The sequence below is a fragment of the Taudactylus pleione genome, unplaced genomic scaffold (genome assembly GCF_031769625.1).
Source record: "Taudactylus pleione unplaced genomic scaffold, aTauple2 ptg000594l, whole genome shotgun sequence".
In the NCBI taxonomy this organism is placed as follows: domain Eukaryota; kingdom Metazoa; phylum Chordata; class Amphibia; order Anura; family Myobatrachidae; genus Taudactylus; species Taudactylus pleione.
The window spans coordinates 463,214-488,690 of NW_028284996.1; the positions used below are offsets into that span (position 1 = coordinate 463,214).

Sequence of the window (25,477 nt, forward strand, 5' to 3'; positions counted from 1 at the left end):
GGGTATGCAGGAGTGAGTACTGAGGACACTGGCGTGGGTATGCAGGAGTGAGTACTGAGGACACTGGCGTGGGTATGCAGGAGTGAGTACTGAGGACACTGGCGTGGGTATGCAGGAGTGAGTACTGAGGACACTGGCGTGGGTATGCAGGAGTGAGTACTGAAGACACTGGCGTGGGTATGCAGGAGTGAGTACTGAAGACACTGGCGTGGGTATGCAGGAGTGAGTACTGAAGACACTGGCGTGGGTATGCAGCAGTGAGTACTGAGGACACTGGCGTGGGTATGCAGGAGTGAGTACTGAGGACACTGGCGTGGGTATGCAGGAGTGAGTACTGAGGACACTGGCGTGGGTATGCAGGAGTGAGTACTGAGGACACTGGCGTGGGTATGCAGGAGTGAGTACTGAGGACACTGGCGTGGGTATGCAGGAGTGAGTACTGAGGACACTGGCGTGGGTATGCAGGAGTGAGTACTGAGGACACTGGCGTGGGTATGCAGGAGTGAGTACTCAGGACACTGGCGTGGGTATGCAGGAGTGAGTACTCAGGACACTGGCGTGGGTATGCAGGAGTGAGTACTGAGGACACTGGCGTGGGTATGCAGGAGTGAGTACTGAAGACACTGGCGTGGGTATGCAGGAGTGAGTACTGAAGACACTGGCGTGGGTATGCAGGAGTGAGTACTGAAGACACTGGCGTGGGTATGCAGGAGTGAGTACTGAAGACACTGGCGTGGGTATGCAGGAGTGAGTACTGATGACACTGGCGTGGGTATGCAGGAGTGAGTACTGAGGACACTGGCGTGGGTATGCAGGAGTGAGTACTGAGGACACTGGCGTGGGTATGCAGGAGTGAGTACTGAGGACACTGGCGTGGGTATGCAGGAGTGAGTACTGAGGACACTGGCGTGGGTATGCAGGAGTGAGTAGTGAAGACACTGGCGTGGGTATGCAGGAGTGAGTACTCAGGACACTGGCGTGGGCATGCAGGAGTGAGTACTGAGGACACTGGCTTGGGCATGCTGGAGTGAGTACTCAGGACACTGGCGTGGGCATGCAGGAGTGAGTACTCAGGACACTGGCGTGGGCATGCAGGAGTGAGTACTGAGGACACTGGCGTGGGTATGCAGGAGTGAGTACTCAGGACACTGGCGTGGTTATGCTGGAGTGAGTACTCAGGACACTGGCGTGGGTATGCAGGAGTGAGTACTGAGGACACTGGCGTGGGTATGCAGGATTGAGTACTCAGGATACTGGCGTGGGTATGCAGGAGTGAGTGCTGAGGACACTGGCGTGGGTATGCAGGAGTGAGTGCTGTGGACACTGGCGTGGGTATGCAGGATTGAGTACTGAGGACAGTGGCGTGGGTATGCAGGATTGAGTACTGAGGACACTGGCGTGGGTATGCAGTATTGAGTACTGAGGACACTGGCGTGGGTATGCAGGAGTGAGTACTGAGGACACTGGCGTGGGTATGCAGGAGTGAGTACTCAGGACACTGGCGTGGGTATGCAGGAGTGAGTACTGAGGACACTGGCGTGGGTATGCAGGAGTGAGTACTGAGGACACTGGCGTGGGCATGCAGGAGTGAGTACTGAGGACACTGGCGTGGGCATGCAGCAGTGAGTACTGAGGACACTGGCGTGGGCATGCAGCAGTGAGTACTGAGGACACTGGCGTGGGCATGCAGGAGTGAGTACTGAGGACACTGGCGTGGGCATGCAGCAGTGAGTACTGAGGACACTGGCGTGGGTATGCAGGAGTGAGTACTGAGGACACTGGCGTGGGTATGCAGGAGTGAGTACTGAGGACACTGGCGTGGGTATGCAGCAGTGAGTACTGAGGACACTGGCGTGGGTATGCAGGAGTGAGTACTGAAGACACTGGCGTGGGTATGCAGGAGTGAGTACTGATGACACTGGCGTGGGTATGCAGGAGTGAGTACTGAGGACACTGGCGTGGGTATGCAGCAGTGAGTACTGAGGACACTGGCGTGGGTATGCAGGAGTGAGTACTGAGGACACTGGCGTGGGTATGCAGGAGTGAGTACTGAGGACACTGGCGTGGGTATGCAGGAGTGAGTACTGAGGACACTGGCGTGGGTATGCAGGAGTGAGTACTGAGGACACTGGCGTGGGAATGCAGGAGTGAGTACTGAAGACACTGGCGTGGGTATGCAGGATTGAGTACTGAGGACACTGGCGTGGGTATGCAGGAGTGAGTACTGAGGACACTGGCGTGGGTATGCAGGAGTGAGTACTCAGGACACTGGCGAGGGTATGCAGGAGTGAGTACTGAGGACACTGGCGTGGGCATGCAGGAGTGAGTACTGAGGACACTGGCGTGGGCATGCAGGAGTGAGTACTGAGGACACTGGCGTGGGCATGCAGCAGTGAGTACTGAGGACACTGGCGTGGGTATGCAGGAGTGAGTACTGAAGACACTGGCGTGGGTATGCAGGAGTGAGTACTGAGGACACTGGCGTGGGTATGCAGGAGTGATTACTGAGGACACTGGCGTGGGTATGCAGGAGTGAGTACTGAAGACACTGGCGTGGGTATGCAGGAGTGAGTACTGAAGACACTGGCGTGGGTATGCAGGAGTGAGTACTGATGACACTGGCGTGGGTATGCAGGAGTGAGTACTGAGGACACTGGCGTGGGTATGCAGGAGTGAGTACTGAGGACACTGGTGTGGGTATGCAGGAGTGAGTACTGAGGACACTGGCGTGGGTATGCAGGAGTGAGTACTGAGGACACTGGCGTGGGTATGCAGGAGTGAGTAGTGAAGACACTGGCGTGGGCATGCAGGAGTGAGTACTCAGGACACTGGCGTGGGCATGCAGGAGTGAGTACTGAGGACACTGGCGTGGGTATGCAGGAGTGAGTACTCAGGACACTGGCGTGGGTATGCAGGAGTGAGTACTGAGGACACTGGTGTGGGTATGCAGGAGTGAGTACTGTGGACACTGGCGTGGGTATGCAGGATTGAGTACTGAGGACACTGGCGTGGGTATGCAGGAGTGAGTACTGAGGACACTGGCGTGGGTATGCAGGATTGAGTACTGAGGACACTGGCGAGGGTATGCAGGAGTGAGTACTGAGGACACTGGCATGGGTATGCAGGAGTGAGTACTCAGGATACTGGCGTGGGTATGCAGGAGTGAGTACTGAGGACACTGGCGTGGGTATGCAGGAGTGAGTACTGAGGACACTGGTGTGGGTATGCAGGAGTGAGTACTGTGGACACTGGCGTGGGTATGCAGGATTGAGTACTGAGGACACTGGCGTGGGTATGCAGGAGTGAGTACTGAGGACACTGGCGTGGGTATGCAGGATTGAGTACTGAGGACACTGGCGAGGGTATGCAGGAGTGAGTACTGAGGACACTGGCATGGGTATGCAGGAGTGAGTACTCAGGATACTGGCGTGGGTATGCAGGAGTGAGTACTGAGGACACTGGCGTGGGTATGCAGGAGTGAGTACTGAGGACACTGGCGTGGGTATGCAGGAGTGAGTACTGAGGACACTGGCGTGGGTATGCAGGATTGAGTACTGAGGACAATGGCGTGGGTATGCAGGAGTGAGTACTGTGGACACTGGCGTGGGTATGCAGGAGTGAGTACTGAGGACACTGGCGTGGGTATGCAGGAGTGAGTACTGAGGACACTGGCGTGGGTATGCAGGAATGAGTACTGAGGACACTGGCGTGGGTATGCAGGAGTGAGTACTGAGGACACTGGCGTGGGTATGCAGGAGTGAGTACTGAGGACACTGGCGTGGGTATGCAGGAGTGAGTACTGAGGACACTGGCGTGGGTATGCAGGATTGAGTACTGAGGACAATGGCGTGGGTATGCAGGAGTGAGTACTGTGGACACTGGCGTGGGTATGCAGGAGTGAGTACTGAGGACACTGGCGTGGGTATGCAGGAGTGAGTACTGAGGACACTGGCGTGGGTATGCAGGAGTGAGTACTGAGGACACTGGCGAGGGTATGCAGGAGTGAGTACTGAGGACACTGGCATGGGTATGCAGGAGTGAGTACTCAGGATACTGGCGTGGGTATGCAGGAGTGAGTACTGAGGACACTGGCGTGGGTATGCAGGAGTGAGTACTGAGGACACTGGTGTGGGTATGCAGGAGTGAGTACTGTGGACACTGGCGTGGGTATGCAGGATTGAGTACTGACGACACTGGCGTGGGTATGCAGGAGTGAGTACTGAGGACACTGGCGTGGGTATGCAGGATTGAGTACTGAGGACACTGGCGAGGGTATGCAGGAGTGAGTACTGAGGACACTGGCATGGGTATGCAGGAGTGAGTACTCAGGATACTGGCGTGGGTATGCAGGAGTGAGTACTGAGGACACTGGCGTGGGTATGCAGGAGTGAGTACTGAGGACACTGGCGTGGGTATGCAGGAGTGAGTACTGAGGACACTGGCGTGGGTATGCAGGAGTGAGTACTGAGGACACTGGCGTGGGTATGCAGGAGTGAGTACTGAGGACACTGAATTGCTGTGCTGACTGGATGACACAAACAGCAGTATAACAATAAACAGGACAGGAGAACTGGAGCTCGACTGGATGACTGGAGACAATGGGAGAACCAGAAACACGAAAACTCTATCACAGGCATTGGGGCAGCGTTCGCACCAGCAGGATATAGATGCAGGAGCCAATCAAGACTAATTCCAGAATGATAGACAGAAGGTCCGGCGTTCACCTCGCACAGTATTCGCAGTACAGCGGCTTGTGACAGTTCTTCAGTGTCATTCTCCAGTAATATTCTCTATTGTTATCTCCGGTGATAATCCCCCAGCGCCAGTCTCATTACTCTGTTCCTGTCACTTATAGGGGTATTCAATATGAAAGGTTAACTTCCCTGGCAAAGTTAACGTTTCATATCGGAGTTTTTTCCTGCGTAAAGGTATGGTGCGCGCTCCCGTATTCACAATAAAATTAACGAAAACGGGAAACTCCGAAGTTGGATTTGCATAAAGTTACGAATTTTTCCTTAAAATAATTGTAAGACCCCCCAATTTTTAAATACATTTTTTGGGGTGTCCCAATTTTTTTTTCAAACTTTTTTTGACACAGTTCTTTTTTTAATGTCAATCTCAGGGGTGCAGGCTATTTTTTTTAAGCCTGCACCCCTAAACCCCAATTCTGCACTTTTTTTCGACACCTATTCAATGGTGAAAAGTTATCCCCGTTTTTTATCAAAGACTTTTCAAAACTGCGATAACTCTTTGAAATTGAATACGGTGTAAAATGAAAACAAGTGATATTAACGCAAAAAACGATGTTATCGCACCCATATTGAATACCTCTGTTAGTCTCCTCAATAATTCCCAGGTACCTGACCAGAGGGCCACAACCTGCCCACTAGTTGCAGCAATACCCACATCCCAATTGGAGGGGTCACTGGTGAAGACCACCAGTGGGTTAGACTCCGCGCCTCTGGTCAAGTCTCGCCAACACCTGGATTTAGCTTATGAGGAAGACATACATCCAACCGCGCTGCTCCCTAATCACAAACAAAAAGAGAGAAGGATTCCGCACAGAGCTGATTCTAGATGAACGGTTATAGAACTTGTATTATTTATTTATTTTGAACCAATCATCCTACATTTAGAAAGAATTATCATTAGTAGTGTTGGTGGTGCTCCCAGAGCTGAGATTTTGGCATGAAATAAAACAAAGGAGAAAGAAAGGCTCTTTCTTGGGGCACACGTGGATAATATTCGGAAATGAGATTAATTAAAGTGTAACTTTTATTATATCTTTTTAAAATTTACGAGGTATGTATATTATGTATTGTGCTTAAAACAAGAAAAGGTAAATTTTAAACAATATGCAGGTGTTTAACAACTGTCACCCTCAATTACTCAATTGGCAAAAATATGAAGTGAATTCTGCATTCCACTGAAAATCTTTTAAATGAATATAAACTGTCCACTGTGTATAGGTCAAAATACATAAATGATAAATTCTGCTAGTTGGTTATATGTTCGCTGTACCATGTGTCATCCTGTCCCATTCCTCAACCAATGTTAACACCTACAGCACCTGGTATTCCTAGATGGTCTCCCATCCAAGTACTGACCAGGCCTCCTACTGTATCACTTCCAAGATCAGATGAGATTGGGCAGAATCAGTGAAGTATGGCTGTAGGTTATAGTCCCTCGTAAAGGGGAGATTTTCCCTAGCACATGGTCTCACGCAAAATCATATACATGTAGGACTATCTCTTTGGGAGAAGTCCATTTAATAAATGAGAGTCATGAATCAAAAAAAAGTGATCCATAAGCATACTCTAATCATAGGACAAAAACAACTGTATACATTTTCCACTGTCGACGTGTTCTCATAAAATTCTCATATCATTGGATGTTCCAAGTGAACCTGTTATGGCCGTGCAGTTTTTATGATCAAATCACCATATTCTTGCTCGTTACCTTAAGGATAGTGTACCGCTAATATAATGAGAATTCCTAGGTATCCATTATAACACTCAATCTAAAGACACAATCTGAAATAACATCCTGACTTGATAGAAGTGCCTGAGTATCTATTATAACACTCAGTCCAAAATATGTTCTAAGATAACATCCTGGTCTGCTCTCTTTCTATAGATTGTCTCTTTCTATAGATTGTCTCTTTATATAGATTGTCTCTTTATATAGATTGTCTCTTTATATAGATCTGCCATTGCATATAGTTATATGCTATTAATATAGCAGAAGGAGACATCAAACGTTGCATACATGTAAGACCTTTTTGCAAGCTTATTATTTTAAGCACACGTATAGACACATGCAGTTAAACACATGTGCTAAACCATAGCAAACCAGAAATGGAGTACATGCATATTAAGAGTTCATTAGGAGCAGAGAGCAGTATCAAACATTGCACATAAATAGTTATGCATAACCTTATATCAACCCCATTGTCTCCAATATGTTTTTAGTGAGACATGAGTTTAGAAGACAGGTGTACCCAAGGTAAGGAATACGTTGAATGCTGAAACCGCTGACCAGACATAGACCTCCATCAGCTAGTAAGATACCAGGTATTGTAGTGCTATGGAGCCTGGTCCGTGTATCGACTGAATCTCCCACAGTGTGTTGCAGATAAGCAGAGGACACACGTTTCGCCCTGTAAAGGTTTGATCACCTCACCATTGCCGCGTGCGGTCCATCTCCCAGGATATAGAAAGAGACAATCTATAGAAAGAGAGCAGACCAGGATGTTATCTTAGAACATATTTTGGACTGAGTGTTATAATAGATACTCAGGCACTTCTATCAAGCCAGGATGTTATTTCAGATTGTGTCTTTAGATTGAGTGTTATAATGGATACCTAGGAAATCTCATTATATTAGCGGTACACTATCCTTAAGGTAACGAGCAAGAATATGGTGATTTGACACTTAAAATTGCACTGCTATAACAGTTCGCTTGGAACATTTAATGAAGTGAGAATATTATATGTGAAAATGTTGACAGTGCTGATACATACTCTCACTGTATAAACATTATAGACTTGCTGCTATAAAGTGCTGCTGATACTTACTCTCACTGTATACACATTATAGACTTGCTGCTATAAAGTGCTGCTGATACATACTCTCACTGTATAAACATTATAGACTTGCTGCTATAAAGTGCTGCTGATGCGTACTCTCACTGTATACACATTATAGACTTGCTGCTATAAAGTGCTGCTGATGCATAATCTCACTGTATAAATATTATAGACTTGCTGCTATAAAGTGCTGCTGATACATACTCTCACTGTATAAATATTATAGAGTTGCTGCTATAAAGTGCAGCTGATGCGTACTCTCACTGTATACACATTATAGACTTGCTGCTATAAAGTGCTGCAGATGCATAATCTCACTGTATAAATATTATAGACTTGCTGTTATAAAGTGCTGCTGATGCGTACTCTCACTGTATAAACATTAGAGACTTGCTGCTATAAAGTGCTGCTGATGCGTACTCTCACTGTATAAACATTAGAGACTTGCTGCTATAAAGTGCTGCTGATGCATACTCTCACTTTATAAACATTATAGACTTGCTGCTATAAAGTGCTGCTGATACATACTCTCACTGTATAAACATTATAGACTTGATGCTATAAAGTGCTGCTGATACATACTCTCACTGTATAAACATTATAGACTTGCTGCTATAAAGTGCTGCTGATGCATACTCTCACTGTATACACATTATAGACTTGCTGCTATAAAGTGCTGCTGATGCATACTCTCACTGTATAAATATTATAGAGTTGTTGCTATAAAGTGCTGCTGATGCGTACTCTCACTGTATACACATAGACTTGCTGCTATAAAGTGCTGCTGATGCATAATCTCACTGTATAAATATTATAGACTTGCTGCTATAAAGTGCTGCTGAAGCATACTCTCACTGTATAAATATTATAGACTTGCTGCTATAAAGTGCTGCTGATGCATACTCTCACTGTATAAATATTATAGACTTGCTACTATAAAGTGCTGCTGATGCGTACTCTCACTGTATAAATATTATAGACTTGCTACTATAAAGTGCTGCTGATGCATACTCTCACTGTAAAAACATTATAGAGTTGCTGCTGTAAAGTGCTGCTGATGCATACTCTCACTGTATAAACATTATAGACTTGCTGCTATAAAGTGCTGCTGATGCATACTCTTACTGTATAAACATTATAGACTTGATGCTATAAAGTGGTGCTGATGTATACTCTCACTGTTGGTGCTATAAAGTGCTGCTGATACATACTCTCACTGTATAAACATTAGAGACTTGCTGCTATAAAGTGCTGCTAATGCATACTCTCACTGTATAAAAATGTTATAGACTTGCTGCTATAAAGTGCTGCTGATGCATACACTCACTGTATAAAAATGTTATAGACTTGCTGCTATAAAGTGCTGCTGATGCATACTCTCACTGTATAAAAATGTTATAGACTTGCTGCTATAAAGTGCTGCTGATGCGTACTCTCACTGTATAAAAATGTTATAGACTTGCTGCTATAAAGTGCTGCTGATACATACTCTCACTGATGGTGCTATAAACATTATAGACTTGCTGCTATAAAGTGCTGCTGATGCATACTCTCACTGTATAAACTTTATAGACTTGCTGCTATAAAGTGCTGCTGATGCATACTCTCACTGTATAAACTTTATAGACTTGCTGCTATAAAGTGCTGCTGATGCATACTCTCACTGTATAAACTTTATAGACTTGCTGCTATAAAGTGCTGCTGATGCATACTCTCACTGTATAAATAATATAGACTTGCTGCTATAAAGTGCTGCTGATGCATACTCTCACTGTATAAACTGTATAGACTTGCTGCTATAAAGTGCTGCTGATGCATACTCTCACTGTATAAATAATATAGACTTGCTGCTATAAAGTGCTGCTGATGCATACTCTCATTGTATAAATAATATAGACTTGCTGCTATAAAGTGCTGCTGATGCATACTCTCACTGTATAAACTTTATAGACTTGCTGCTATAAAGTGCTGCTGATGCATACTCTCACTGTATAAATAATATAGACTTGCTGCTATAAAGTGCTGCTGATGCATACTCTCACTGTATAAATAATATAGACTTGCTGCTATAAAGTGCTGCTGATGCATACTTTCACTGTATAAACATTATAGACTTGCTGCTATAAAGTGCTGCTGATGCATACTCTCACTGTATAAACATTATAGACTTGCTGCTATAAAGTGCTGCTGATGTATACTCTCACTGTATAAATAATATAGACTTGCTGCTATTTAGTGCTGCTGATGCATACTCTCACTGTATAAATATTATAGACTTGCTGCTATAAAGTGCTCTTGATGCAAACTCTCACAGTCAGTGCTATAAACATTACAGACTTGCTGCTATAAAGTGCTCTTGATGTATACTCTCAATGTATAAACATAATAGACTTGCTGCTATAAAGTGCTGCTGATACATACTCTCACTGTATAAACATAATAGACTTGCTGCTATAAAGTGCTGCTGATGCATACTTTCACTGTATAAACATAATAGACTTGCTGCTTTAAAGTGCAGCTGATGCATACTCTCACTGTCGTTGCTCTAAACATTATATACTTGCTGCTATAAAGTGCTGCTGATACATACTCTCATTGTATAAATAATATAGACTTGCTGCTATAAAGTGCAGCTGATTCATACTCTCACAGCATAAATAATATAGACATGCTGCTATAAAGTGCTGCTGATGCATTCTCTCACTGTATAAACATTATAGTCTTGCTGCTATAAAGTGCTGCTGATGCATACTTTCACTGTATAAATAATATAGACTTGCTGCTATAAAGTGCTGCTGATAAATTCTCTCACTGTATAAATAATATAGACTTGCTGCTATAAAGTGCTGCTGATGAATACTCTCACTGTATAAATAATATAGACTTGCTGCTATAAAGTGCAGCTGATACATACTCTCACTGTATAAATAATATAGACTTGCTGCTATAAAGAGCAGCTGATACATACACTCACTGTATAAATATTATAGACTTGCTGCTATAAAGTGCTGCTGATGCATACTCTCATTGTATAAATAATATAGACTTGCTGCTATAAAGTGCAGCTGATACATACTCTCACTGTATAAATAATATAGACTTGCTGCTATAAAGTGCTGCTGATGCATACTCTCATTGTATAAATAATATAGACTTGCTGCTATAAAGTGCAGCTGATACATACACTCACTGTATAAATATTATAGACTTGCTGCTATAAAGTGCTGCTGATGCATTCTCTCACTGTATACATAATAGAGACTTGCTGCTATAAAGTGCTGCTGATGCATACTCTCACTGTAATAAATAATATAGACTTGCCGCTATAAAGTGCAGCTGATGCATACTCTCACTGTATAAATAATATAGACTTGATGCTATAAAGTGCTGCTGATGCATACTCTCACTGTATAAATAATATAGACTTGCTGCTATAAAGTGCAGCTGATACATACTCTCACTGTATAAATAATATAGACTTGCTGCTATAAAGTGCAGCTGATGCATTCTCTCACTGCATAAATAATATAGACTTGCTGCTTTAAAGTGCTGCTGATACATACTCTCACTGTATAAATAATATAGACTTGCTGCTATAAAGTGCAGCTAATTCATACTCTCACTGCATAAATAATATAGACTTGCTGCTTTAAAGTGCTGCTGATGCGTACTCTCACTGTATAAATAATATAGACCTGCTGCTATAAAGTGCTGCTGATGCATACTCTCACGGTATAAACATTATAGACGTGCTGCTATAAAGTGCTGCTGATGCATATTCTCACTGTATAAACATTATAGTCTTGCTGCTATAAAGAGCTGCTGATGCATACTTTCACTGTATAAATAATATAGACCAGCTGCTATAAAGTGCTGCTGATGCATACTCTCACTGTATAAACATTATAGACTTGCTGCTATAAAGTGCTGCTGATGCATATTCTCACTGTATAAACATTATAGACTTGCAGTTATAAAGTGCTGCTGATGCATACTCTCACTGTATAAATAATATAGACATGCTGCTATAAAGTGCAGCTGATGCATACTCTCACTGTATAAATAATATAGACTTGCTGCTATAAAGTGCTGCTGATGCATACTCTCACTGTATAAATAATATAGACTTGCTGCTATAAAGTGCAGCTGATGCATACTCTCACTGTATAAATAATATAGACTTGCTGCTATAAAGTGCTGCTGATGCATACTCTCACTGTATAAATAATATAGACTTGCTGCTATAAAGTGCAGCTGATTCATACTCTCACTGCATAAATAATATAGACTTGCTGCTTTAAAGTGCTGCTGATGCATACTCTCACTGTATAAATAATATACACCTGCTGCTATAAAGTGCTGCTGATGCATACTCTCACTGTATAAACATTAAAGTCTTGCTGCTAAAAAGTGCTGCTGATACATACTTTCACTGTATAAATAATATAGACTTGCTGCTATAAAGTGCTGCTGATACATACTCTCACTGTATAAATAATATAGACTTGCTGCTATAAAGTGCAGCTGATACATACTCTCATTGTATAAATAATATAGACTTGCTGCTATAAAGTGCAGATGATACATACTCTCACTGTATAAATAATATAGACTTGCTGCTATAAAGTGCAGCTGATACATACACTCACTGTATAAATATTACACACTTGCTGCTATAAAGTGCTGCTGATGCATACTCTCTCTGCATAAACATTATAGACTTGCTGCTATAAAGTGCTGCTGATGCATACTCTCACTGTCGGTGCTATAAAGTGCTGCTGATGCATACTCTCACTGTATAAACAATATAGACTTGCAGTTATATAGTGCTGCTGATGCATACTCTCACTGTTGGTATTATAGACTTGCTGCTATAAAGTGCTGCTGATGCATACTTTCACTGTATAAATAATATAGACTTGCTGCTATAAAGTGCAGCTGATGCATACTCTCACTGTATAAACATTATAGACTTGCTGCTATAAAGTGCTGCTGATGCATACTCTCACTGTATAAACATTATAGAGATGCTGCTATAAAGTGCTGCTGATACATACTCTTACTGTATAAATAATATAGACTTGCTGCTTTAAAGTGCTGCTGATGCATACTCTCACTGTATAAACATTATAGACTTGCTGCTATAAAGTGCTGCTGATGCATACTCTCACTGTCGGTGCTATAAAGTGCTGCTGATGCATACTCTCACTGTATAAACAATATAGACTTGCAGTTATATAGTGCTGCTGATGCATACTCTCACTGTTGGTATTATAGACTTGCTGCTATAAAGTGCTGCTGATACATACTCTCACTGTATAAATATTATAGACTTACTGCTATAAAGTGCTGCTGATGCATACTCTCACTGTATAAACATTATAGACTTGCTGCTATAAAGTGCTGCTGATGCATACTCTCACTGTATAAATATTATAGACTTACTGCTTTAAAGTGCCGCTGATGCATACTCTCACAGTATAAATAATATAGACATGCTGCTATAAAGTGCCGCTGATACATACTGTCACTGTATAATTATTATAGATTTACTGCTATAAAGTGCTGCTGATGCATACTCTCACTGTATAAATAATATAGACATGCTGCTATAAAGTGCCGCTGATACATACTCTCACTGTATAATTATTATAGATTTACTGCTATAAAGTGCTGCTGATGCATACTCTCACTGTATAAATATTATAGACTTACTGCTATAAAGTGCCGCTGATGCATACTCTCACTGTATAAATAATATAGACATGCTGCTATAAAGTGCCGCTGATACATACTCTCACTGTATAAATATTATAGACTTACTGCTATAAAGTGCTGCTGATGCATTCTCTCACTGTATAAACATTATAGAGTTGCTGCTATAAAGTGCTGCTGATACATACTCTCACTGTATAAACATTATAGACGTGCTGCTATAAAGTGCTGCTGATACATACTCTCACTGTATAAACATTATAGACGTGCTGCTATAAAGTGCTGCTGATGCATACTCTCACTGTATAAATAATATAGACATGCTGCTATAAAGTGCCGCTGATACATACTCTCACTGTATAATTATTATAGATTTACTGCTATAAAGTGCTGCTGATACATACTCTCACTGTATAAACATTATAGACTTGCTGCCATAAAGTGCTGCTGATGCATACTCTCACTGTATAAATATTATAGACTTACTGCTATAAAGTGCCGCTGATGCATACTCTCACTGTATAAATAATATAGACATGCTGCTATAAAGTGCTGCTGATGCATACTCTCACTGTATAAATATTATAGACTTACTGCTATAAAGTGCCGCTGATACATACTCTCACTGTATAAATATTATAGACTTACTGCTATAAAGTGCTGCTGATGCATACTCTCACTGTATAAATATTATAGTGTTGCTGCTATAAAGTGCTGCTGATACATACTCTCACTGTATAAACATTATAGACGTGCTGCTATAAAGTGCTGCTGATACATACTCTCACTGTATAAACATTATAGACGTGCTGCTATAAAGTGCTGCTGATACATACTCTCACTGTATAAACATTATAGACGTGCTGCTATAAAGTGCTGCTGATGCATACTCTCACTGTATAAACATTCTAGACGTGCTGCTATAAAGTGCTGCTGATACATACTCTCACTGTATAAACATTATAGACGTGCTGCTATAAAGTGCTGCTGATGCATACTCTCACTGTATAAACATTATAGACTTGCTGCTATAAAGTGCTGCTGATACATACTCTCACTGTATAAACATTATAGACGTGCTGCTATAAAGTGCTGCTGATGCATACTCTCACTGTATAAAGATTATAGACGTGCTGCTATAAAGTGCTGCTGATACATACTCTCACTGTATAAACATTATAGACTTGCTGCTATAAAGTGCTGCTGTTACATACTCTCACTGTATAAACATTATAGACGTGCTGCTATAAAGTGCTGCTGATACATACTCTCACTGTATAAACATTATAGACATGCTGCTATAAAGTGCTGCTGATGCATACTCTCACTGTATAAACATTATAGACTTGCTGCTATAAAGTGCTGCTGATGCATACTCTCACTGTCGGTGCTATAAAGTGCTGCTGATGCATACTCTCACTGTATAAACAATATAGACTTGCAGTTATATAGTGCTGCTGATGCATACTCTCACTGTTGGTATTATAGACTTGCTGCTATAAAGTGCTGCTGATACATACTCTCACTGTATAAATATTATAGACTTACTGCTATAAAGTGCTGCTGATGCATACTCTCACTGTATAAACATTATAGACTTGCTGCTATAAAGTGCTGCTGATGCATACTCTCACTGTATAAATATTATAGACTTACTGCTTTAAAGTGCCGCTGATGCATACTCTCACAGTATAAATAATATAGACATGCTGCTATAAAGTGCCGCTGATACATACTGTCACTGTATAATTATTATAGATTTACTGCTATAAAGTGCTGCTGATGCATACTCTCACTGTATAAATAATATAGACATGCTGCTATAAAGTGCCGCTGATACATACTCTCACTGTATAATTATTATAGATTTACTGCTATAAAGTGCTGCTGATGCATACTCTCACTGTATAAATATTATAGACTTACTGCTATAAAGTGCCGCTGATGCATACTCTCACTGTATAAATAATATAGACATGCTGCTATAAAGTGCCGCTGATACATACTCTCACTGTATAAATATTATAGACTTACTGCTATAAAGTGCTGCTGATGCATTCTCTCACTGTATAAACATTATAGAGTTGCTGCTATAAAGTGCTGCTGATACATACTCTCACTGTATAAACATTATAGACGTGCTGCTATAAAGTGCTGCTGATACATACTCTCACTGTATAAACATTATAGACGTGCTGCTATAAAGTGCTGCTGATGCATACTCTCACTGTATAAATAATATAGACATGCTGCTATAAAGTGCCGCTGATACATACTCTCACTGTATAATTATTATAGATTTACTGCTATAAAGTGCTGCTGATACATACTCTCACTGTATAAACATTATAGACTTGCTGCCATAAAGTGCTGCTGATGCATACTCTCACTGTATAAATATTATAGACTTACTGCTATAAAGTGCCGCTGATGCATACTCTCACTGTATAAATAATATAGACATGCTGCTATAAAGTGCTGCTGATGCATACTCTCACTGTATAAATATTATAGACTTACTGCTATAAAGTGCCGCTGATACATACTCTCACTGTATAAATATTATAGACTTACTGCTATAAAGTGCTGCTGATGCATACTCTCACTGTATAAATATTATAGTGTTGCTGCTATAAAGTGCTGCTGATACATACTCTCACTGTATAAACATTATAGACGTGCTGCTATAAAGTGCTGCTGATACATACTCTCACTGTATAAACATTATAGACGTGCTGCTATAAAGTGCTGCTGATACATACTCTCACTGTATAAACATTATAGACGTGCTGCTATAAAGTGCTGCTGATGCATACTCTCACTGTATAAACATTCTAGACGTGCTGCTATAAAGTGCTGCTGATACATACTCTCACTGTATAAACATTATAGACGTGCTGCTATAAAGTGCTGCTGATGCATACTCTCACTGTATAAACATTATAGACTTGCTGCTATAAAGTGCTGCTGATACATACTCTCACTGTATAAACATTATAGACGTGCTGCTATAAAGTGCTGCTGATGCATACTCTCACTGTATAAAGATTATAGACGTGCTGCTATAAAGTGCTGCTGATACATACTCTCACTGTATAAACATTATAGACTTGCTGCTATAAAGTGCTGCTGTTACATACTCTCACTGTATAAACATTATAGACGTGCTGCTATAAAGTGCTGCTGATACATACTCTCACTGTATAAACATTATAGACATGCTGCTATAAAGTGCTGCTGATGCATACTCTCACTGTATAAACATTATAGACTTGCTGCTATAAAGTGCTGCTGATGCATACTCTCACTGTATAAACATTATAGACTTGCTGCTATAAAGTGCTGCTGATGCATACTCTCACTGTGTAAATATTATAGACTTGCTGCTATAAAGTGCTGCTATCCCACAGAAAAAACTTTTTCTAGGAAAGGATTACATTTATATTCCCAGAGCTCTTTTCATAAAAACCTCATCATCGGTGTAAGATATATACTGTACAAAGCACGCTAAGAATACCAATATCCTATGGTCACAGGGTGTAAATGTAATATCTTTTGATTTACATTATATGTAATTGTCTTTGTTCATTGTTTAAGTATACATAGCTGGTGTGACAACACACTTATTTTTTTCTTATGTATTCAAAACGCAATGCAAATAATGCAATATAAAATCTGTACATAACAGGGACCAATCATGAATATTAGTACAAAATATATTGAAAGTGTCTGAAACAGTATTCATTATAATTAAATGAAAATATTAAAGAAAAAATGTAAAAAAAAAACAAAGCAGAAAATTAAACAGATAAAGAAGACAAGACACAAAAGGGAAAGGTACAGGACCAAAGGGAATGCAGAAAGGTGGAAGAGTAGGAAGCCCCAGAATGCAGATAGAGAGATACTGTGGGCACATCGTCCTACTACAAGGGCAGCTGTAAAAACTCAGTCAGAGGGGAGAGAAGCCCGAGCTCAGGTGACATCTGTAAGATAAGCTTGTGACCAAGGGCACCAGGTAGCTGCATGTCAATGCATGTAAACCATTCCTTGATAGTGGGAGGGGATGTAGAACGCCAGTGTACCGGGATCATGGCCTTTGCTGCACTATTGAGGAATTTTCATAAGGATTTTTTGTAGAGTGCCAGAGTAAGAGAAAGAGGGAGTAGAAGGGACCTCCAAACCCACTATCCATCTACAGATGGATATGATTTGCTCCCAAAAAGGATGCAAGAGCCAACAGTCCCACCAAATGTGTAGCGGGGAGCCAACCTCTATAATACAATGCCAACAAGTGTCTGGCACCCTAGAGTAAGGGGACATCTATACCAACGTGATAGAACCTTAAATTGAGTCTTGATCACAGAATAACTTATGGAACTTGCAAACGTGTTCTGAAAGATCTTGGACCACTCATCATCTGCCAAGTCAAGCTGTAGGTCATGTATCCAATCTTTAGCATATTTAGGGAGAGCAGGGTATATATGTTCAATCAGGAGTTGATATCCCTTCGAGAGTAATTGCACTGGATGTCTAGGGGCCAGTCACATGTTCTCAAAAGGAGTCTTATGGAAGCCGTGCATAATTCCCCACTCTGTACAAACTGTTTCAGTTGTAAATACCTCCAAATCTCAGAAGGGGGATGTTTACATTTAGCCAGCAAAGCAGAGAAGGAAACACACACCCCCATCGACCAGCTGGCCAACTCTCTGCAGACCTAGCTGCACCCATATAGTAAAAGCAGAGCTAGTGACTCCTGGGGGAAAATCAGGATTATTAAAGGGGTCAGGGGTGAGAATTTAGAGGATATGCAAGATCATTTCCTCAATCTATTGCAATGGCCAAAGTGGGGCCAATGGTAGGCTGGGAAATAACAGGGACTTTGGACCTCCATGGGTGTTGTGCAATATGTATGGGCAAAGTTTCCTTCTCTAAGTAAACCCACTGCTTAATATCAGTCATCCGGGACCATTCCAATATCCTACCCTGTATTATAGCAGAGTAGTAAACTGAGAAGTGCGGCAGTTGAAGTTCCTCATGTGTCTGCTTCTAAAAAGGATAGCATGTTGAAACCGTGGTCTCTTATTCCACCACACAAAGTCCCTCACAACATTGTGGAGCTCATGAAACCAAGCCTTAGGGATATGTATTGGCAGCGCCTGAATGAGATATAAAACCCTGTGGAGTATGTCCATTATAAGCACACTAACCCTGCTGAGCAACGAAAGCTGTTTGGTGCCTCAGTCTCTAATTTCAGAGCAAAGTGTATGGAGTAGGCATTTAAAGTTATCGTCAAAGAGGTGGGACAGATCAGTGTGCAATGTAACACCAAGGTATTTGAGACTGGCAGGATGCCAGGAGAAGGGAAAGGACTGTTTGAGACTAAGGAATGAGGTAAAGCTAACACATGCACTGCTACAGACTTAGAGAAATTAATCTTAAAATTGGAAAGGAAGCCAATTTTCTGAAACTCTGGATATGAAACAACTGGGTAAGATAGGACGGCCAGTAAATTATCCGCAAACAGAGCTAGTTTATAATCAGCACCACCCACTTGAAGGCCAGAAATGTTAGAATTAAGCCAAATGCAATTGGCCAGGGCCTCCATACATAGTATAAAAATAAGAGGGGAGAGAGGGCACCCTTGTCTAGTGCCATTGTTTATTAAAACCGGATCTGAGAGGGCCCCATTAATTCTAATCCATACCGTGAGGGAGCAATAGAGTGCCAGAATGCGTTGTAGGCCAACAGGACCAAGTCCCAGGTGCCTGAGAACCCCTTTCATAAAAACCAAGCTAATCATGTCAAATACCTTCTTGGCTTCAGTGGGCAAGAGCACCACTGGGAAAGAGCCAGCAGAAGCCAAGTGTATCAAGTCTGTAGCCTTAGTGGTGTTGTCTCAAGTCTCCCTCAAGTCTCCCTCCCAGGCACAAAACCCACTTGATCCGAGTGTAATAGGTTAGGGAGCAACAACTTGAGCCTATTAGCAATCAATTTTGCGAATAGCTTAATTTCAGTATTCAGAAGGACCTGGGCTTTTTCCAGAAGGCGTATCCTTAAGGGCCGTCTCAAGCTCTGGGAGGGAGAATCCAACCAGGCACTGTCCTCCGACGACAACCGAGGTAGACCAGCATTGCTGAGGTATTGAGCTATACTGTAAGTTCCTGAGAAGAGGCTAGTGCTGCGTGAGATAGATGGTCCTTTAAGTTATATACTTTGGTAGAATAGGAGTGAAATGTGTTGGCTATGTCACGTTAAGAGTGTGTCGAACCTCCTCGGAATCCCTAATTGTTTGAATATGGCCATATTCAATTAGCTACGATATTATCGCACACACAATAATATTGCCGATTTTTTGGTAATATTATCACATCGGCGATAATTTTTCATGTAAAAATGGAGAAAAGTTTTCTCCATTTTAAAAAAGGGGGAAAATGTGCAAAATGTGAGGATTTCTTACAGAACCCTTTGGACAGCTCCCCTAATGATACTTTAGTAAAAATTTATTTTGTAAATTGCGTACTTTGGTGAAAAATGACCGCTGAAATTTTGGTGAAAATTAAAAAAATTTTCATCAAAAATGCATTTAATGTATTGGGGCTGGTATTTTGGAGGGACATAAAGATGCACCAAGTGTGTTAAACATCGTACGTGGCTGGCACAGGCGTTTTGTTAGTGGTTTTAAAAACCCACCTGCGCCGGCCACGTGCGATGTTTAAAACACTTGGTGCATCCTTATGGCCTTCCAAATTACCAGACCCAATACGTTAAACGCATTTTTCATGGGAAATTTTTTTTTTTACCAAAATTTCAGCGGACGTTTTTTGCCAAAGTACGCACCTTACAATTTTTTTTCCACTAAAGTATCATTTGGGGGGCTGTCCAAAGGGTTCTGTAAGAAATCCTTATATTTTTACCCAAAAATAGGGATTTTGCTAATTTTTTCACCTGCCCTAGGCTAGAGAAAAGTTTTCTCCAGTTGTTAGGCAAAAAACGGCCGTTTTTTGACGTCGTTGGCAAAATTGGCCACAAATCGTCTGCATATCGGCTAATTGTTCACAAATGACGTAGAAAACGGACGATTTTACCTCTAATTGAATATGCCCCATAGTGCGCAAAGCCCTCGCAAAAAACTTGCCCGGCTTATTGCCACATTGAAAAAAGTGGTTCCTGCAGAGTCTATAGTCTTTCTTGATATCATAGAATAACTGTGTATTGAGAGTGGATCTAGTCTCAGTCAAATTAGAGAAGACCTGGGGAGAGGAGGAAGACTTATGGGTTGTCTCCAGAACTTTAATTTGTTGGAGCAGGGCCAGTTTTTGGCTTGTTTTTTCTTGCTTCAACATCGAATCTAACTGCATAAGTTTCCCACTGAGTACACATTTTGTGAGCCTCCCAAACTGTGACCTCAGACGTCCCACTAGTAGAAAAATAATTATTGATCTCCTTCTCCAATTGAGATCTACAGCATGGTTTGGCAAGAATATGTTAATTCAAATGGCAAACACTGTTTATAATGAGGACAAGAGGTCTCAAGGGTCACAGAGACGGGGGCATGGTCCGACCAAGTAATTGGGCCTATTTCGGTAGTCTTAAGTAGATGTAAAAATCTGTGAGGGAGTAAAAAAATAGTCCAACCTGGAGAACGTGTCGTGGGGATGTGCATAAAAGGAGTAATCCCTATCTCTCGGGTGGTGGAGTTGCCAAGTGTCAACTAGGTGGTGGTCAATGAGAGTGCGCCGTACCCTGCGATGAGAGACCAGTTTAAATCACCACCTACAACTGAAATACCCATGACCAGTGGGGCAATCTGATCCAGGACCCTAGAGAGGAAAGCCGGCTGACTGATTGGGAACATATAGATTAATAAATGTGTAGGGTTGGCCAAACAACATGCACTTAACCAGGAGCATTCTGCCCTCCTCCAAAGCTAACAAAGTCACATCCTGAAATGGGAGATGTTTATATAGGAGATTAGTGACTCCTAGAGATTTACTTTTACTATTGTTATTATAAAAGGAAACCGAGAAATTACGATCCTTAAGGATAGAAGGGATGTTAGACCTGAAATGGGTTTCTTGTAGGAATGCTACATCTGCCTTAGCTGCAAACAGGTCTTGAAGTGCTCTGGACAGTTTTGCAGACAAATTTTAGCCTTTCACATTAAGTGAGACCAACTTAATGGGCCTGGCTCGAGCATTAACGGTCATCATCCACTCCAAGTAGTATGAAACATGAGCTAAGAAGGAGAACAGTGACTCTTCCGGGGCAGACAACCACACAAGGAAAGAAAGAAGGGGGTAGGAGAGACAAAAGACACATAAAAACCACATGGAGAAGTACTAATAAACAGAAAATTAGAACAAGAGAAAAAACAAGCAGCGCACTGCCGCCACTTGGGAGCGCGAACACAGGGAGCATGTCCGAGACCAAGGGCAAAAAAGGTGACAAGGGGGTCACTGGGGGTCCGTGACAACAGCAACCTTAATAAACAAGCTAGAATAGTAAGTAGTACATATAGTCTAAACACATAACTCAAAAAAAACAGTCAAAATTAAAACAGTTATCATATGGTGCACAACAAGGCATTAAATGGGCATTTCAATACAGCACAGGGCAAAGATGTCATTAGTAAAGTATAAAATGGTATTGTCAAATGCAAACACATACATTCAGTGCAGTAAAACATTCAGGAGGACATAGAAGGGAGAAGAAACCAGGAGGAATATAGAAGCTCACCCATCTCCCTGCACAAGAAGCCACCAGGCACCTAGAAAAATAAAAAGGAGAGACGGGGGAGGAAACCTCTGGAACAAAAATAGCTATAAGGCACAGAAAGGTCCCTTATGAGAACAGAGCAAAATAAAATATGGGTGATCCATCACATTGGAGCCAAGGTCCCCAAGGCACGTTGCTCCAAAGGTGGTTTCGGGTAACTCTGAACCAGCTGCCAATCATTGTTGGGATGAGAATGTTCCGGTGGGACAGAAAGTAATGGGCTCCTGCCAATCTGGAAGGGAAACCAGAGAAATACCCAAAGTAGAGCAGAAAGGACCAAGGTCAGGCGAGTCCTTAAAATGTGCATCTTGCCGTTGGGAGAGGTTTGAAGGCTGAAGGGGAAACCCCATCTATATTTAATGCCCAGCTTGCGAAGTTCAGCACTTAGGGGTTGTAGTGCACTGTGCTTTTGGAGGGTTGCCCATGATAAATCCTAGAAAACCTGGATACTGTGGCAATCGACATCTATGACATCCAATTGACGGATCTTACGAAGAATATCCTACTGGGAGTAGTAGTGCAAGTGGCATATAATGTCTCTCGGGTGGTCAGTAGGAGCACCTCTAGGCCGCAACGCTTGGGGAGCTCTGTCAGACTCAATTAAGGAGCTGGGCCCTTGGCCCAGGAGTTCATTAAAGACCCTAGTGAGAAAGTCAGTGAAGCCTTGTGATGTCTTCCGTCACACCCCTGATCCGCAAATTATTTGGCCGTCCCGTTATCCAAATCATCCAGATGGTCTTGAAAGTGTTGGAACTCAACTGCCTGTCAGAGAACAGCTGCCCTAAGGGCATTGTGAGCAGCCATAGAGTCCGAAGTGAAGTCCTCCAGAGAAGTCAGCCGGGTGCCGATCTGGGACACCTCCGATTGAACCAAAGCAATTTCTAACTGGACAGTGTCACTGATGCCACATTCCAGCAATTCAAAGTCCTGTTTAATTGATGCAGAACAGTTGCAAAATCTGTGAGACACCGCCCAATTCTGATATAGAGTCTGCACCCAGAGATAGCTCTGCCACCCAAGGTGGAGACGTCACAATAAAGAGAAAAAAGAAACTCTATTTTGTGAGCACTCTTAAATAGAATATTTATATTCTATTTAAGAGTGCTCACAAAATAGAGTTTCTTTTTTCTCTTTATTGTGACATTACCGTTCTACTCTAGTGACCACCACCGCAATTTGAGATTTATATATATATTTATCATTTACTCCCACATATCACCAAGTAATAGCGGTCCTTCTAATTGGTACTATTTATACATTGTCGGTGCGTCGATCTTTCCCCTTTCCCCTTTTCCCTTCATGAGTATACCCAAGGTGGAGAATCAGAAGACAGTGAAGTCTGGGGGTGGATGGATCAGAAGTGTCGCAGGAACAGGACCCTGGTGTAGTAGAAACTGCTGCATACTGGAGGAGGATGGAGTTTCCCTAGGGTGAACAGAGACCTTCACCTGAGAGCTTCTCCCATATTTTGGTGGGCTCTTCTTGCCTCACCATGAGGCTGACAATGACTAACAATGGAGACGCCAAAAAATAAAAATGAAAGAATGCACCAGTGTGATATTATGTGAGCAGACTATAATGTGGTCAAGGCCACAGTTGACCCATTCCCTCTAGAAAATGGCTAGGCTGGCATCATCAGTTGGAGGAGCCCATTCTAGGCAGAGCAAAAGGGCACCCCAGTACAGACCACACAGCAGCTGTCAACAGGCAGGAGGGGGAGAGTAGAGCTATGTAGACATGGCAGGGTGCACTGTAAACAGTGGGTAATGATGAGTAAAGATAAAGTAGGGAATGATAGTCGCAGATCCAGAAATCACCACAGGATGTCACTGAAATATAACAGTCAGCATGCAATATGGACTATATAGCCACAGAGGTGTTGCAGCAAATTACAGCGTAGTTTCAATAGTTGGCCACCAGAGGGAGCTCTAATAACATCAAATGTATGTGGACAGGTGACCATTTGTACATCAAAGAAAAAACTAAGGCCCTCATTCAGAGCCGTTCGCTATTTGCGGTCGTTCGTTCAAAAACAAGGGGTGGCTATTCAAATGATCCGTTCGCACATTGCGGTCTGTTCACACCTCTAAGTCTGAACGAGCAAGCAAAACATACGCTCGTTTATTTGATAAAAACGCCCCCTGGCCGCTCGCACCATACATCATGTCCGCTATTTATTAGATTAATCGAGTACATCGACCAGCGTATGAACTGCTCACTATTCTTGTGGTTGGTTTTTTCAACTGCTATTTTGCGAGCAGTTCTGAGTTAAAAAAAACAAGTGACGTGGTCAATGACGCTGCTGTATTACTTATGCACTCACTTAAAACGCCCGTTTTGACCTTTAAGCACGCCTGCGTTCGAATTCCACACCCCCGTTTTCAAGCACCTTCCCCTGTTACCACCCACATACGCCTCATTCTGTCACTCAAAATAGCAGGCACTCTAAAAACCGTACGCATGCGCAGATGTGCGAACATCGCTCGGAACGAATGTACTGCCGCTAACGAGCGGCTCTGAATCAGGCCCTAAATGTGGTGGAAATGCACCCACCACCCTTATTCTAGAGGTGCAGCAACACTGGGGCCACTGTAGTTGAAGGGTAAAATGCTGGGCAGTCCTGATGTCCTAAATGAGGTGGATAAGCAGAGGAGGCAGGGGCAAAGGAGGGTGGTGTGGCCTAGGGAAGCAAATCCAGTCTGGTAGAGGACTCGCCAAAAAAAGTTTTAAAAAAACTTAAGAACACTCCAAAAAATGACTTTGAAAAAGGGGGCAAAAAAGAACAAAGTTGGGGGGCAAACTTAAAAACTAGCGAAATAGACTCCAGGGGGTCCCCAAGTATGCCCCAGGTGTTTTTAAGTTTGCAGGTGGTTGCGACATGTGGATTTTTAAAGTTTTTTAAAACTTCACTTTAGCAACTTTAAAATATGCTAGCCCCCATTTTCATGTACCCCAAATTTGCTGGGACTACTTGTTTTCACAAATAAAACTGCAAAATGCGATTCTTCACCACTTATGCAAAGACGCTAATTAGCAGCTATTGAGAGCATTTAAGTACCCCAAATACCTTCAGCAGGGCTATTCAGGGGTATCTACAGTGATCCCCAATGTCAGTGCATCTTTTGGGGGGTGTCAGGCGGATTTCCCCAAATCTGACAGCACTTTTCGCCAGGTCCGAATTCGCTGGGTTCCGTTGTCGCCTATTTTGAATTGAATACGGGGATAAGCGGGGACGAGCGCGATACTTTTGGCAAACCAGCGATGTTGGCGAAAAGTCCAGCATGCGGAAAGTACCGGGACTTTTTGCACCTAATAGAATATGCCCCTAAGTCTAAGGTGTTTGTGATACTCTTTTTTTTTTCTTTCTTTTGCCAACTATCCATATATTTCAAGCGCAT

The 25,477-nt window shown here is 42.4% G+C and overlaps 1 pseudogene; it reads right to left on the reverse strand.

Moving 5' to 3' along the window:
- Window positions 1-6,058: 6,058 nt before the first annotated feature.
- LOC148480791 (5S ribosomal RNA) lies at window positions 6,059-6,177 on the reverse strand (annotated as a pseudogene).
- Window positions 6,178-25,477: the final 19,300 nt, after the last annotated feature.